General features: G+C 37.8%; 1 long non-coding RNA gene across 3 annotated transcripts in view; it reads right to left on the bottom strand.

The window, feature by feature from the left end:
• Window positions 1–556: 556 nt before the first annotated feature.
• Window positions 557–14,780, bottom strand: part of LOC137084317 (uncharacterized) — a 35,581-nt gene continuing 21,357 nt past the window's right edge. For all 3 annotated transcript variants that reach the window (XR_010906737.1, XR_010906735.1, XR_010906736.1), the window contains exon 3: window positions 557–840. This is a non-coding gene — a long non-coding RNA (uncharacterized lncRNA). The remainder of the gene's footprint in view (window positions 841–14,780) is intronic.

Below are 14,780 nucleotides of genomic sequence, written 5' to 3' on the forward strand. Positions count from 1 at the left end.
ATGGGGCGACGGTTCATCTTCCAACAGGACAACGACCCTAAGCACACAGCCAAGATAAAGGAGTGACTACAGGAAAACTTTGTGAATGTCCTTGAATGACTCAGCCAGAGCCCAGACTTGAACCCAATTGAACATCTCTGGAGAGATCTGAAAATGGCTGTGCACTGACACTCCCCATCCAACCTGACGGCGCTTGAGAGATCCTGCAAAGAGGAATGGGAGAAACTGCCCAAAAATAGGTGTGCCAAGCTTATAGCATTATACTCTACGATTTGAGGCTGTAATTGTTGCTTCAACAAAGAATTGAGCAAAGGCTGTGACTGTTGTTTTTATTTTGTTTTGTTTTTAATACATTTGCAAAGATTTCAAACAAACTTCATTCACCAAAATTGAATTAATAAATAAAAATTGTTCCAAACCTGTAAGCATATATTTCTCGGTTTAACATAAATAAAAATATTTTAAAGTATGTCGGTAACCATATATATAGCAACCTTAAATTTCTTGCAGAATGTCTTGTTGCAGTATATTTATTTGAAAGAACAAGCAAACAAACTAAATCATTCACCTTTTATTCCTTTATTGAACAAAATCTGGTTAAAAGCATTTTGAAAGTAATAAGAGTGCATTTCTTTTGTATTCTGTTTAATGCAACATTAAGACAGAGAAGCAGAGCAAGAGAAAAAGACAGAGTTTCAACAGTTTTATAATGCATCTAATAGAGTATGTCTGGTTGTACTTGGCAGTCGCTGTGGCAGCCCAGGAACTCGTTGACCTCTCAGCTCATCTGTGTGGAGATGTGCTAAGTCTGAGGAGCTTCACTTAAACACTGCCGACTGCCTGCAAATGAAACACATGGCACTTTTCAGCAACAATCGCACATATACATCATTTAAAACGGCCCTCACTCTGCGGTAATTCAGTTTCAAGCAAAACCACACATTTATCATCTTATGAGAGGGTTTTAGAGTTTGGCGCTCGACTCATCTGCGGTAAACCCACATATCGGCCGTAAATAATGGCTACATTTCCATATGAGGCACAACATGTGCAGTTTTTTGCGAACAGAGAAGAAATATGCTAAACATTCCATGAAATTACCCCTACAATTATACCGTAAAGTTAAAGCTTAGTATATGAGGTTTTCCTCCACTGAAGGATTATTCAGATAGTTTAAAGAAAACATGTCAGCAAAATATGACCTGGTAGCTGAGAAAGAGCAGACAACCTTAATAATAGGATATCATATATTCAAATAGTGTCCGTGCACATAGTGTCTGCTATGTAGCTCATGGCGGGCTGGCCGACATTAGGGTTGCTGACTTTGGGAGACAGACCGCTGAGAGAAAGTGACCTTGGTGATGCCGATACAAATAATGCCACAGTGCACCTTCTTGTCGCTTGCAAACTGAAATATGGGTGCACAGGGATTGGGTTGTCATGGCAACACGTACAAAGCAATGCAGTAGAGGGCGCTAAGGAGATGAAACTGAGTTGAAGAGGGACAATGGGAGATTTAGAGCCAGAATATAATTTGCATCAGTTACAGACTATATCCACATGATGACACTAAAGTGAATCTCACTGACGCTAATGGCTGCGCATGGTTGAAATTAGGTAAAAAAAAGATCATAAAATATTGATTTGCCTCTCAACAGCACATTTTCAAGAAATTTAAATGTGAAAATGAAATGAAAATGTTGTAATCTATATGCAGCGTATTCATAAGATTGAAATGGAGGGTGAAAGGAATGGCGGCAACACACTCAAAGATGAAGTGAGTTTTCAGGTGACTGTCTGGATGCCTGCCGCAGTGTCTGAAAAACCCAGACATCAGCCAACTCTGATTACCGCCCAAGTGTGTGCTTGTATATGCGTGAGTGATAGAAAAGAAGAGGAAGGAAAAAGTCAACAAGAAAAGAGCAAGACATCTGTGACAAAAGCAGTGACTGTATCCTTATTTGACTCTCATTTAGTAAATGGAGACAATAGCTTTGCCCTCAAGCAATATCTGTCAAGAAATTCAGTCACTTCGAGGCCTTCCTTGACCTCCATGGGAGTACATATTGCATCACTTAAATTAGATAAAGATTGTGCCAACTCTGCACTGCGGAAATTATCCACGATTCATGACTCATACTGTTACTACTCTTGTAGATAAATCACAAAGTCCACACTCTATCATTTATTCACTTTGTAATTTTGAATAGATTAGGGCTGTCAAATTAAAATTAGATTTTTTTATATTAATCAAATCTATAATAAAAATCCACATTCAAATGCAAAAACAGCGCATTCGAATTTCAGGTGTGCACCATTATCAATTGTGTACAAGATGCGTCGATGTAAGAGTCGTTGCATTTTAATGTTTTTGTTAGCCTATTTGAATAGCAGAAATAAAGAAGCTCAGTTTGGAGAATATTTAGGTTACGTCAAAAACCAAAACAAAAGATGCTCGCACAGAACGCATTTTCTGCACCACTTTCCATTGGTTCTCTGTAAATATCGGCTAGACGGACATCTTTGCCCATTGCACTTGCATCTCGCAGAAGAAAGCCTCATGTTTGGAAAGCCATAGAAATTTAACTTTTAAAAAAAGTCTCGAGGCTTTGTGGGTTTTTTCCCCTTTCCACTGTATCTCATATTTTTAAACACTCACAAAGTAGTCCGTGTGATTGGCCCTTTGGCTCTTTGTATTAAGCTATGCATAAATACATGATGCTGTTTTTGTCATATCTTTGTTCATGCAATTTACAAAATTATATTTTATTTATTAACGTTAGTTTAAACATTACACACGTTTTTCATACAGTCATGTTATTTCAGTGCTTAGAATAAAAAACATTGGCCCACAGAATATTTTGTTGTGTGAATATCTGATGAATATCACTTGGATATGTGTTTCATAAAACCCATGAAACCCGTGTTTTTGTCAAAGACGTATCGGAAGACTGGATCAGATTCACAACGATGATCAAAACATAGATGGAATAGATAGAGTCCATCAACACCCCTAATGCTTACACAGTCCTATAGCTCATCCAGGGTCGACATTTCATTCAGTAACATTTGGCAGGTTTGATTTATATGCTATTTAATGTTGATGATCATCTTATTTTACAAGCATCTGCTTAAATATTATATTGTTTGTTTCTGCTTCTTCATTTTGATCAGGACAATTATTACTCTTTCGGAAGATGCATGAAAAGCACTCCTACTATATAACAGTGAAAATACAGAAAGTCGGAAAGTTCTCACATGTTTGATGAAAATTTCCTTCGTTGGTGCGGAAAGAGTTAATGCGGTGCAAAGAGTAAATGCTTGTGGCCCCAGGAGACAAACCAAAAGCATTTTTCCTCTTACTGAAATTATGCCTTTAAATTTGAATATTTGTCATATTTAAAGGTGCCCTAGAATGAGTTGAAACAATATTTTAAATTGTTCTCTGATATCTACATATAGGGTATGTGACTTAAAATTTTCCAGATAAGGTTTTACAGGTTTTACATTTATAACCCCAGAAATTGTCCCTAGGATGTAATGGCCTGTTTTTGCCTTATTTGGAAGGGGTCATGAATATTAATGTGGAGTTCAGCTCTGATTGGCTGTTTCATTGCGCGGCTTCTTTCAATGACAGAAACGCATCTACCGTATACTGTCAATCATGGAGAGATTATGCATCCAACCTTTTGTTTGATCTTGTTTCTGAAGAAGATAAAGATTTTGAGGAACAACCAATTGTTTTGAGATTGGAAATGGATGCTTTTGAGTGGTAAGTTTAGTCTTTATTTTCAGTAAGACATGCAAAATGTAACGTCAGTATTATAACTTCAGCCTACATGTGAACTAGCACATAACATTAACTTTATATGTTAACTCATATCGTCAGCAGTCACAACTTTGTTTTTAGCCTTTTAAAAACATTTGAATCATTGTAATGGGTCACTGTTTGATTGTACAATGATAGCATCACTTTGAATCACAAACTAAACAGCGAACTGGGTAACTTTAGCACACAAATATGTTGTTTGTACAGTACAGTAGCCTACAGTTTTTTTGTTGTTGTTTTTTTACAAATTGACGATGCCTTGTAAAATTATTACCGTTTCAACTTAAGTGGTGGAGATGACATTAGCTAGAAGGATTGAGTGAGCGATCTGTAAGCAACTATACATAGTTAGCTTTTGAGTTATGTGTTGTTGATGAAAATAGCCTATGGGCTAAATTATAATTCTATCCGACAAAAGGGATTGCCATATGTAACTACATTTGTATTTTGTAGATTTGTATGACAACACTGGCAGGAAATAATACTAACTTTGACATTTGTCATACTGATGTATACTACTTGGAGTTTCCTATTGTTACTGTACTAGCATCTTGCGTTGGATCTAGACAACACAGGGGATATTATCGTTAATGTTGTCTCACTAAGAAACTTCCAGTTAAATCAGAAATTGTTTAGACAGTCAATAAGTGGATAAAATTACTACTTACTGCACGCAGGGATATTGTTTGAATTGCTGCTGCAGCTGCTCCAGTATCAGATGCTGAGTGAAGCCTGCTATTGTCCAGGTTAGAAAAACTGTCCATGGTGAAATGGGCCGAGCAAACAAACTAATTTTAATTAAATTGTTGCGGTATCCAGTTATAGGTAAACATGCCTGTTGACAGTTTTGTTCAGTGGGAAGGGTATGAAAAGTCCCCACGTCCCCTGCACAGCCCGGAACATAACATCTATTTTCATGATCTGCCATTTCCACTATCCTCACGTGACACATGCACTGCCTTATACAAATGTTGGGGGCATACATATTAATAATGATCCCCAGGGATTGCGTCACAGATGGTGTTATGTTGAAAATCGCCTGTTTTTCCGTAGTGTTTGGTGGTTTGAGACTCACTGTATGTGATGTCCATGTACTGAACTCTTGTTATTCAACTATGCCATGGTTAATAACATTTTTCGTTCTAGGGCACCTTCAAACCTTTAAGTCAAAAAAATTCAAATGTATTTTTTCCACCATTTTGACAGTGCTAGAATAGATCAGATGATTCATAATTATTATTATTTTTTCACAATTTGATTTAACATTTTCTCAGTACATTGAAAAGAGCCCACTAAACTCTAGCTGCATGCATCCCAATTCAAAGGCTGCATCCTTCGAAGACCACATTCTCTTTCATGAATGTACCAGGCTGTCCCAATTCGAAGGCTCCAAATATGCCCTTTATTATGCGGGAAATGAAGGATATAACAGATGGGCCTTTCGTGACCTCATGTATCCCAGAATTCATTGTGCGCTGATGACAACAGGATTTTTTGAAAGAAATTGCTGGACTACACTTTTAAATGTAAGTATTGTGTTTTCATATTTCATAATTATATATATATATATATATATATATATATATATATATATATATATATATATATATATATATAACATGTATGAATTTATGAATATAACTTTTTTAAAAGACCAGTTTACATTACTGCCGCTCGTATGAACTGTCACAGTTGCTTGGCGACAAGAACAGTCCTCCATAGGGTAGAGCGTCCTATTTACCAATGCTCAGTCTGACCTTCGCCATCTTTGAAGTCCGAGTCCTTCGTAGGATGCGGCCTTTGAATTGGGACACAAACTATATAATGGATTCTCAACTTTTGCAATATTCGCACGGGATTAGTATTATCTAGGGACATCTGGTGATTTGTAATAATTGCAGAGAATGTCGGTGATCTTAATCCCGTGTGAATCGGCCATGTCTGTAATTTGTAAAGTAAAAATTCCCCTGCAAATTACCTACCATATTTCACTGAACACTGAGGTCCTGTGATAATAGTAGTCCCGTGTGAATCGACATCTGTGATTTGGCCAGGATTAGGTGGATCGTATATAATTTTAGCAAGGTTTTTACATCCTGTGCGCATTTCTATCTTCATCTTTCACGAAGAATGGAGTTTGCATTTATAATGTGCACGTTATGAATTCCCGTGCGGCCGTACGGATTACTTTCACTTTAGAATAAGTAGGCTACCAATTTGGGAGCAAACTGATTGAATGGTTGAATTGAACTGGTTTAATGTTAATATCAATACTAATCTTAATAAAAAACATAACAGAACAGTAAAATGACAAGCTCGCTTAATGCGCGCTTTTACATTTAGCTTTAAAAAACTGAATCTTCCGCCGTATATTGTCAGCTTCTCACTCATGATAAATGAAATCTGACTCCTGCCGCCAGTCTCTGTTCAGTTCAGTTTTTAATTGTAACGTATGTTCTCTAACTGAATTAAATTATTTTTATTAGTATAAAACAATCAAAATGATATCGATACATATGACTGTTTATGATTTCATACAGCTATATCTATAAAAATATATAAAAAAATCAAGTCTTGATATTATATCCAGGGGATAAGTCAGTAAATTCGAGTGAAATCACAGGCTTTGCTTATCCCGTGCGAATGTGCAACGCAAAACTCAGATGTGGGGGAGTAATTTCTGAATCACAGAGGTCCCTAGATAATACTAATCCCATGCGAATAGTGCTTTAGTCTCTCAATATTCACTTTACTGCAGAGTTTAGCTCCAAACCTAATCAAACACACCTGAACAAGCTAATAAAGGTCTTCAGGATTAAGTATGCAGGTGAGTTGGATCAAGGTTGGAGCTAAACTCTGAAGGAAAGTGGACCATATATAGAGTGAATTCTGGATGATTGGGACAATTTCCAAGTCATTTCAGTGGCAAAATGTGTTCCAATCACCCTGAATTCACCCTACTATATAATCTCATTACTAATTTCTATCAAGCTGTAAACCATTAAGTTAGGTGTTTTTGCTTTGAAGCTTAAACTGTAACTTAACGGAAACTCAGATACACAACTCAGTCCTGTTTGCGATGTCCCGATTCCAGACAGATGCACCATGCCTGTTTTTTGTTTAGTTTTTTAGTGGGCATGCGCATCTGACTGAGTCTAGTGGCTTCAGGCTTAATGTGCCATGCCTGACTGTTTTGTATTCATGGTGGATGACTATCTCGCTACTGTTGCTGGGGGCTCTGTGGAGCAACCACCTAATAGCTGGAAAACTGCCACGGCTTGGAGTGAAGTTTAATAAATATATAAAGTCCATACAGTGCATAATTGGATGGTTAGTGTCAGAGGACAATATTGTTGAGGTTGCATTTTTAGACGCCTTTCTTTTCATTCAACTCATTTTTTGAAAGTCAGTGATTTAAAAAACAATGACAAAAAAGTTGCAAGTCTGAGTGACTGAATCAAATATATTAATAATTACTGTGTGTGTGTGTGTGTGTGTGTGTGTGTGTGTGTGTGTGTGTGTGTGTGTGTGTGTGTGTGTGTGTGTGTGTGTGTGTGTGTGTGTGTGTGTGTGTGTGTGTGTGTGTGTGTGTGTGTGTGTGTGTGGAAACTCTGAAGGGAAAAAGCAAACTCTTACCTATACTCAGTCAGTGGATTTATAATTACACATCCACAATGAATGTAGGTTTATGCAAATGGGAAACCAGGTACTGGAATAGAGAATTATCATTCTGAATTTAATATGAAGCAGACAAGCATACCGAATGGCATTAGAACTGTCTGCTGAATTATGGTATTAATCCATAAATGTCTAAAAGACTCGCTAACAGCTGTCATAAACACAGCAATGACATTTTGAAGCACAGCAATTATCCTCAGGCCTGGAGTCTGATTGGAAACTCTAACGATGTGAAAATATCTGAGTGACAGCAATAAATCCCACCTGCTTTTTAGATAAAAATATATATATATCCCTAATCCTCCATATAGTTTACAGACATTACTTGGAAAGAAATGGAATATACTGACCTTGTCCACCTTTTATTTCCATTGTACATCTTGCCTCTATGATAATTCTGTAGTAAAGGGGCCAATCTGCTTTAAATTAATCTGCCAGAGAACTTCTTCGAAAAATTATTGAAAACAGCATTTGCCCTCACTACACTCTCAACAATCTCTGTCTCTGCCAATATACTGTAATAGTAACCATATGCCCAGCAGGAAGCAAACCAAATGCATTACCTACATATTAAATTCCCAGTAAATTCTCCTTTTGATACGCCTTTTAATGCATTAGCTGTGCTTGTGAAAGAGCCACAAGATACATCTCGGTTTACCAAAACTACGTATAAGGAACATGTACATTTGCTGCATTTAATTAGACTTTTACTATAGTATTAAAATTATTTTATGCTCTGATCTGAGAACTTTTTAGATGGAAAACCCCCTAACCAGACACCTTAGCTTCCAGGTGTGTATTCCAAGTTGGTATTTCCCAATTTAAAACCGGTTGTGCCTCAAGGTGATTGAAGTGTGTGAAATATCTTATGTCTTGTATTTTTAAGTTTAGAGCTTAAATACAGATATCAAAATAGCCTGTGGGGATATCAATTATAAATGAAAAATGCTTTCAAAAATAGAAGTGTGAAATGCTTTACCCAGGGTTAAAAGTGGTGTTAACCTGGGATTTAAATGCTCACCCTGGGTTAACTACAGTGTGACAATCCCATATATAACACAATACGATTGGCATGTATTAAGCAGGCAAACAGACTATTGCACAAGCTTATTTGACTTTGTGTGAGAGATTTTTCTTTGGTCAGAGATGCTGAAGCCCTTCACCTGTCTCCCAAGCTCCTGACCCGTGATTTTGAAAGAAGAACTCACGAGTTAGGGTCTCAGGGAACAGGAGGAGGGCAGCTATAACCAGCTAAGGTGATTGCTTTTCGTTTATCAAAGCTGAACTCAGCAGATCCTGCACTGCCAAAAGTTTGTGTCTGGCTGCATCACTATTCTTTGTGTCCTACAGCATCACTGGTCTTGTGAAAAGCCCGAAAATACATTTTCATGATTACTTGGCACAAGCCTGAAAATGTTGCACGTAAAATACAAACACGTTTTGCTAGTAACTGTTATGCATGAGACAAAACAATAATAGGATGAAAGGATTGAAAGGCTAAGAGCTGAATGACAACTTGTGAGACTCGTTTCCTCTTTTTCGGATTGGACTTCGATAGACAAATGCCCTCTGCTCAGCAGTCTTTGTGTGAGGAGAGGAAACAAGGACCCCCCCCCCCCCCCAACACACACATCCGACCTCCATCTCAGAGCAAGACAGTCAGTCCTTCCTCTTTGTTGTCTTCTTCTCTAAGTCATGACAGACTTGCACCCTAGCAGAGACTCAAGGTGCCTCGTCCACATAATAGGTAGGACAAAGCGATATTGCATTGCAGTTATATACATCACAAAACAGTTGCAGACACAGAAAAGACAAAAAAAAAAAACCCATCGAATCCCATCAATACATCATCATCATCAAATAGGCTGCATCGGACACTCAAACCCCTTTGCAAATGCGAGCACACACCAAACCGCCTAAAAAAAAACTGTCACTTATATGTTTGGAGGTGCGACTAGTTGGCAACTACATACAGATGTGGCAAACAATGAACCCCACCCCCCTCCTTTACCTCTGTCGACACTATTCGGTACGCTTAATGAAATCTTTCCCATCTGTGGTGGCAATTCATTCGTTCACCTCAGCCAAAACATGAGTGATGTTATTCCCTTCACCTCTCCCGGCTCCTCCCCCAATCTCCTCCCACCCCCCACACCTCTGGCCCCTGTCCTCCCCTGAGGAGGACAAGGGGAGAACCGGCCAAGGCGATGCCCCCGGGAATGAGCAGATTATTATCGGCATTCACAATTTACCTCTGCCTTTCCGAACAAACGAGACTCCATCGCTCCCACCATCCATCTCTGAAGGAGAGAAAAATAATAATATTTGGAGGTAGAGAAGAGAGGAGCCAGGTGCTGAATCAGATGCAGACTGGTCTTAGGAGGAGGGCGGAGGAGACTGGAAGGCGCAGGTTATACCCACCCCGCCGTTTGCAGCCATTGGCTTGTAGGAGACATCCATCATGCTGTTTCGCAGTAGCAGTAAGCTGCGGTGCATGAGTGAGGCGGGCGCTTCTTTTCAGGCACAAGGCAAATGTCTTGTGGCAAAAAGGGAAGAACCAAAAAACTCTGTCTTCCTGACAGCCGACCTCGTCATCAACCTCATCCCAGCTCAGGGGACGTTAACCTTAATTGACTGTGGAGGGCAATAAACCTTTGCACAAACTATTCTACGGTTGGTCTGGGTCAATCGCTGACATCTTTGAGAAATTAACTGTTCACCACTGTTCATCGTTTACACCACTACTGATAGCATATGAATAAGTCTATGTTTAATGACTAATTCATCATTAACTATATGTAACATTATAGCGCAAACACTGAGAAAGGGGGCTCACTGAGAAAGAGGGTTTGTGTAATGATATAATGACTTGCAGAACAGCCTATCTTGTGGTTCAGTTCATTCCCCATTTCATTAACACTCCTGCCCTATGCAGGCATTCTCAGAGGAGCAGCACTCTGAATGTCAGTATATAATCTCCACTGCACCACAAGGAACACAGCGATTTCTACAGCAACACATAATTCAAGTCCAAGTCCGCTTGGACTCCAGACTGCAGACATTGGAGACTCTACAGGGCCTAGGGACTTTTAAAGCAAATGAAATCAATGCAGACCCTAAACTAGGGCCTGTAATCAATCAACTCTATTACAGCCTTTGCCTCTGTGTCTGGACATTGCTGACCCCCACTTTCACCTTTGGACATTAAGGATGCAGCAAACACATTTTCAGTTTTACAAAGCTTCCTAGCTTGTAAAGTAGTTGAGTGTTATGGTTCTGCAGTGGCCCTTCACTATAGGCAAATACAAAACCAATAAACAAATCTCAACACTCAGGGGTCAGAATCAAAGAATTGACTGTCTTTAAATTAATGTGAATGTTATTCAAATTAGTCACAGCCCACAGGAAGTTCAATTGGTATTTACTTTGTTACTGAATTGCAATTCAAAAAAATATATCAATATCAATCTAGTTTCGATCTTTTTTTTCCAAAACTTTCTAGATAATCATGTTCTTCTTGACAAAATGTTTTGTGACAAAACGACCTAGTATGGTCATTTAATTTATTTCATTCCTTTTAATTCAAATTTGAATAGCAATTTTGTATCTTGTTTGAAAATCAAATTCAATTTAAAATGATAAGGCGTTCTCAATTCAAATCCAAATCTGCACTCTACAAACACTTCTCTGCTAAAAATGTCTTCAAGATCATAAAATCTGTCTAGTAAAAATGTTCTGAGCCGAGATGTACTGGCCGACAGTGTAGTGTGTGCAAACATTAATAACTATCATGTCTTGTCGCGCCAATTGACAGCCAACTCTATCGACACTGCCCATGCCCCTTGCGCTCAATGCTATTGATCTGTGTTAGGGGTCAAAGGGCGAGCCGTCATTGATCCATGAGACTCTTTGACAGCAACGAAAGGACCAGCTCCAGACAAATCGATGAAACCTCAGTGCACCACGTATACATTATGGTTATTTACTGGACATGAAGCAAAAGCAAGCTTTATCACTTGTCTTCCAGGTACGGCAGAGCTAAGCAAAATTCATATTAGAGCCTCAGAGAAAAATCAAAAGCCAATGGGCTCATGAAAAGGCTAAAGTGTGAACAGATGGGTAAAAAAAAATCCCCTCAAGAAAACTTGTTGGGTTTCTATTGAAGTTATAAGCCAAGGTCAATTGCTTTCTTATGGTTTTACAAGACAAATGGACTGAGATGTATACAAATACAGAATCCATTCTGTTCACCTTGGAGTCGAAATCTAAGCCTCATTCTAGGGCAGCATTCACCAAAGATGGATGCATTAAATTAGCTGTAAAATATATATGAAGGAAGCTAACAAAGGCCTGGATTTCAAAAAAAGAAATAAAACATCACATTTCCGATATTTTATTGATTTTCAGTTGTGATTGAAGTGATTGGCTGCATCTTTACTGACAGACATAATCCTCAATGTCTTGCAAGGTTATGCATGAATCTTTAATTCCATTCAATACTAATGTAAGGATATATAAAGGTCCATTTCTCAGACACGCCCTCAATTGATTCAAATACTCATTCTCATTCCAAATAAAATTGCATTACATCATATTACGTCATTTTTCAAGTTTATTTTAGATTAATTGTGTTAACTGTATGCTGATCGGTGGCTTGTGAGCTCCAAGGAAAGCTAGAAGGTTGTACAGTTAACTCCCAGGGCAAAATTCTAAACCATACAACCTACTACCTCAACCTGGATGCACACAGTCTCGGTTGATGTAATCCCTTTTGAAGAAGTTTACATAAACATCAATCAGTGGTAAATTACACTAGACAAGTCTGAGCAACTTCAATGCCTGGCAAGCAATATGTAAAAAGCCAAAGCAGACTGGCCTTACATTTTGGATGATTTTCTACCACAGAGACAGAGACCCATAGAAACGAGCTTGTGCCGTCAAACTTACCACAAGATCGGATCTACGGGTTAATGACAAGTGGCTGCTCATTTCATCATGAACTTGAAAAAACTGCAGTGATTGTCTTACACTATATAGAGATGTTAATCTCTGAAGTTAATAATCTGGCACATTGACCATGCTATGACCTTAAAAAAGAACAAACTAATCGTTCATTTAATTTTGGCCAACATGCAACGTAATGTAAAGAAATATACCAACCACTCTTTTGTGATGTATTTAGGCAAAGGTATGATGCACTATGAGAAACTATCTTTTTGTCCAATGCATTCTGTTTCTGACGAAAATTTCCAATGTTTGCCATTGACGGAAAATGCTTTGTGTTTTCACTGTTATTTCGCTATTATAAAGATTCTGAAAGAGTACCGAATCTCCTGATCAAAATGCATGCAAAGAAGATGCAGAAACAAGTGATACCATATGCATATGTGAAAAAACGTAATCACCAAAATTAAACACCATACAAATCAAAACTGCCTAATGTTACTGAATGAAATGTCGACCCAGGACAAGCTATATGACTGTGCAAGCATTAGGGGTGTTGATGGACTCTATCTACTCCGTCTCTCTGTTTATCATCGTTGTAAATCTGATCTTAATGTAGTCTTTGTCTAAGCAAAGGTCTTATATATATATATATATATATATATATATATATATATATATATATATATATATATTCTCTGAGCCATAACATTTTTGTAAAAATCATCAAAAACACTGGCACAAGCATTCTTTTTTTATCACGTTACACAAAGATATAAGAGATAAAGTTAGGATGCACTGATATTAAAATGCTCAATATAGGAAAGCACATCATTATTTTTATGTTTTGGCCAATAACTGATAAACAGATGACATTACAATTCCATACTATTTTGTGTAAAACACATAAATAGTATGTGTTAAAATAAATAAATAAAATAAAATGCATACATAAATAAATAAAATGCACTAAAGTTAAATAGATTGTACTACTAACATACTACATGCTGATGAAAATAAAATCAACCCACAACCCTGTACCTGTACAGTGGTTATGATGAGGTTGGGGAGTTTGATTAAAGAGCCAAACTTAGTTAAAATGGCTTCAATGAAGAAGAAAAAAAGTAGGTAGCTCAACAGATCATGTTCCCCACTAAAATCCTTGACAGGTTCAATGATTGATAACACAGAATTCTTGCCTAGTCCAAAACCTCAACAGCCTTTCCCACTTATGATTCACTGAGGTAATCTTGCTTTTTCAAAAATGATGCCAAGAATTCAAATACCGGCACGCCCTGGGCTGTCAAATTTACTTCAGTGAGGAAAAGAGTTGATCTCTCGCTAAGCTGAGAGCAAAGCTGCATCCTAGCATAAGTTTTAGTAACCCTAACTAAACCACAGTTCGCTACTAATCCTATACATGAAACAGCTATGTAATGACAGTCTGAAGACTCACTAAGTACAGTATTGGTTTCATTCCCTTTTGACCTTTCGCTTGATTGACAGTTTTTTTTAGAGCCAACATTGTATAGGCTCACAGTGGTAGACAATGTTGAGCTTGGAGCGAGATATTTACAACCACCATTTGAGCTCTTACTGTGTTCCATAACAAAGCATGTGAACCAAAAACATCTTTCACCAAAACGGCCATGTAAGGTCAAACATGGCTCTTTGATTTTGTAGTCAGCTTCCAAGTTTAACCTTGCCCATAAGCTGGTTCACATTACCAGTGTTTTTAAATGGAGCATGGTGAATAGGAACGAAGCTATGAGGTTTTTCAAATAAAGAATGTGGACATGTCAAAATATACCGGTCATAAAATAACATGTCATGCTCCCCACATCAAAGAAAAACTCAGGCATCATTAACAGTCAACATGAATATATATAATCAAACAATACAAATTCCGTTTGCTCTAACAAATGAGGATGCTTTGATAATTTTTCTGGTTAGATAAACATTTCCACAGTTTTGATAGTTAAAATATATGATGGGAGGGGGAGGGGGGGGATACATTTCCTTTTGAAAAACTTGCAAAACATTCTGTCATACTCCAATAATCTTTGCTTTCTTTACAACTTTGAAAATAAGTTTTTAATAAAAAGGACAGAAAATTGAAGTCGTAATGAATGAACATGATTAATTTGTGGCCTTTTCTAGGTAAACACAGCCTGATCTGCCGACAATTTAATTTCCCCCTGCAGCTCAGTCTGGAAACATTTGCATTAATTTCTACTGCTTCTGTTACACTTTTGCAGGAACCAATCACAGACTGACTTATCCACCTGGCGTGCTATTGGCGGGTTTAACACGATGACAGATAGAGAAG

The sequence above is a fragment of the Pseudorasbora parva genome, chromosome 8 (genome assembly GCF_024679245.1).
Source record: "Pseudorasbora parva isolate DD20220531a chromosome 8, ASM2467924v1, whole genome shotgun sequence".
Classification (NCBI taxonomy): Eukaryota; Metazoa; Chordata; class Actinopteri; order Cypriniformes; family Gobionidae; genus Pseudorasbora; species Pseudorasbora parva.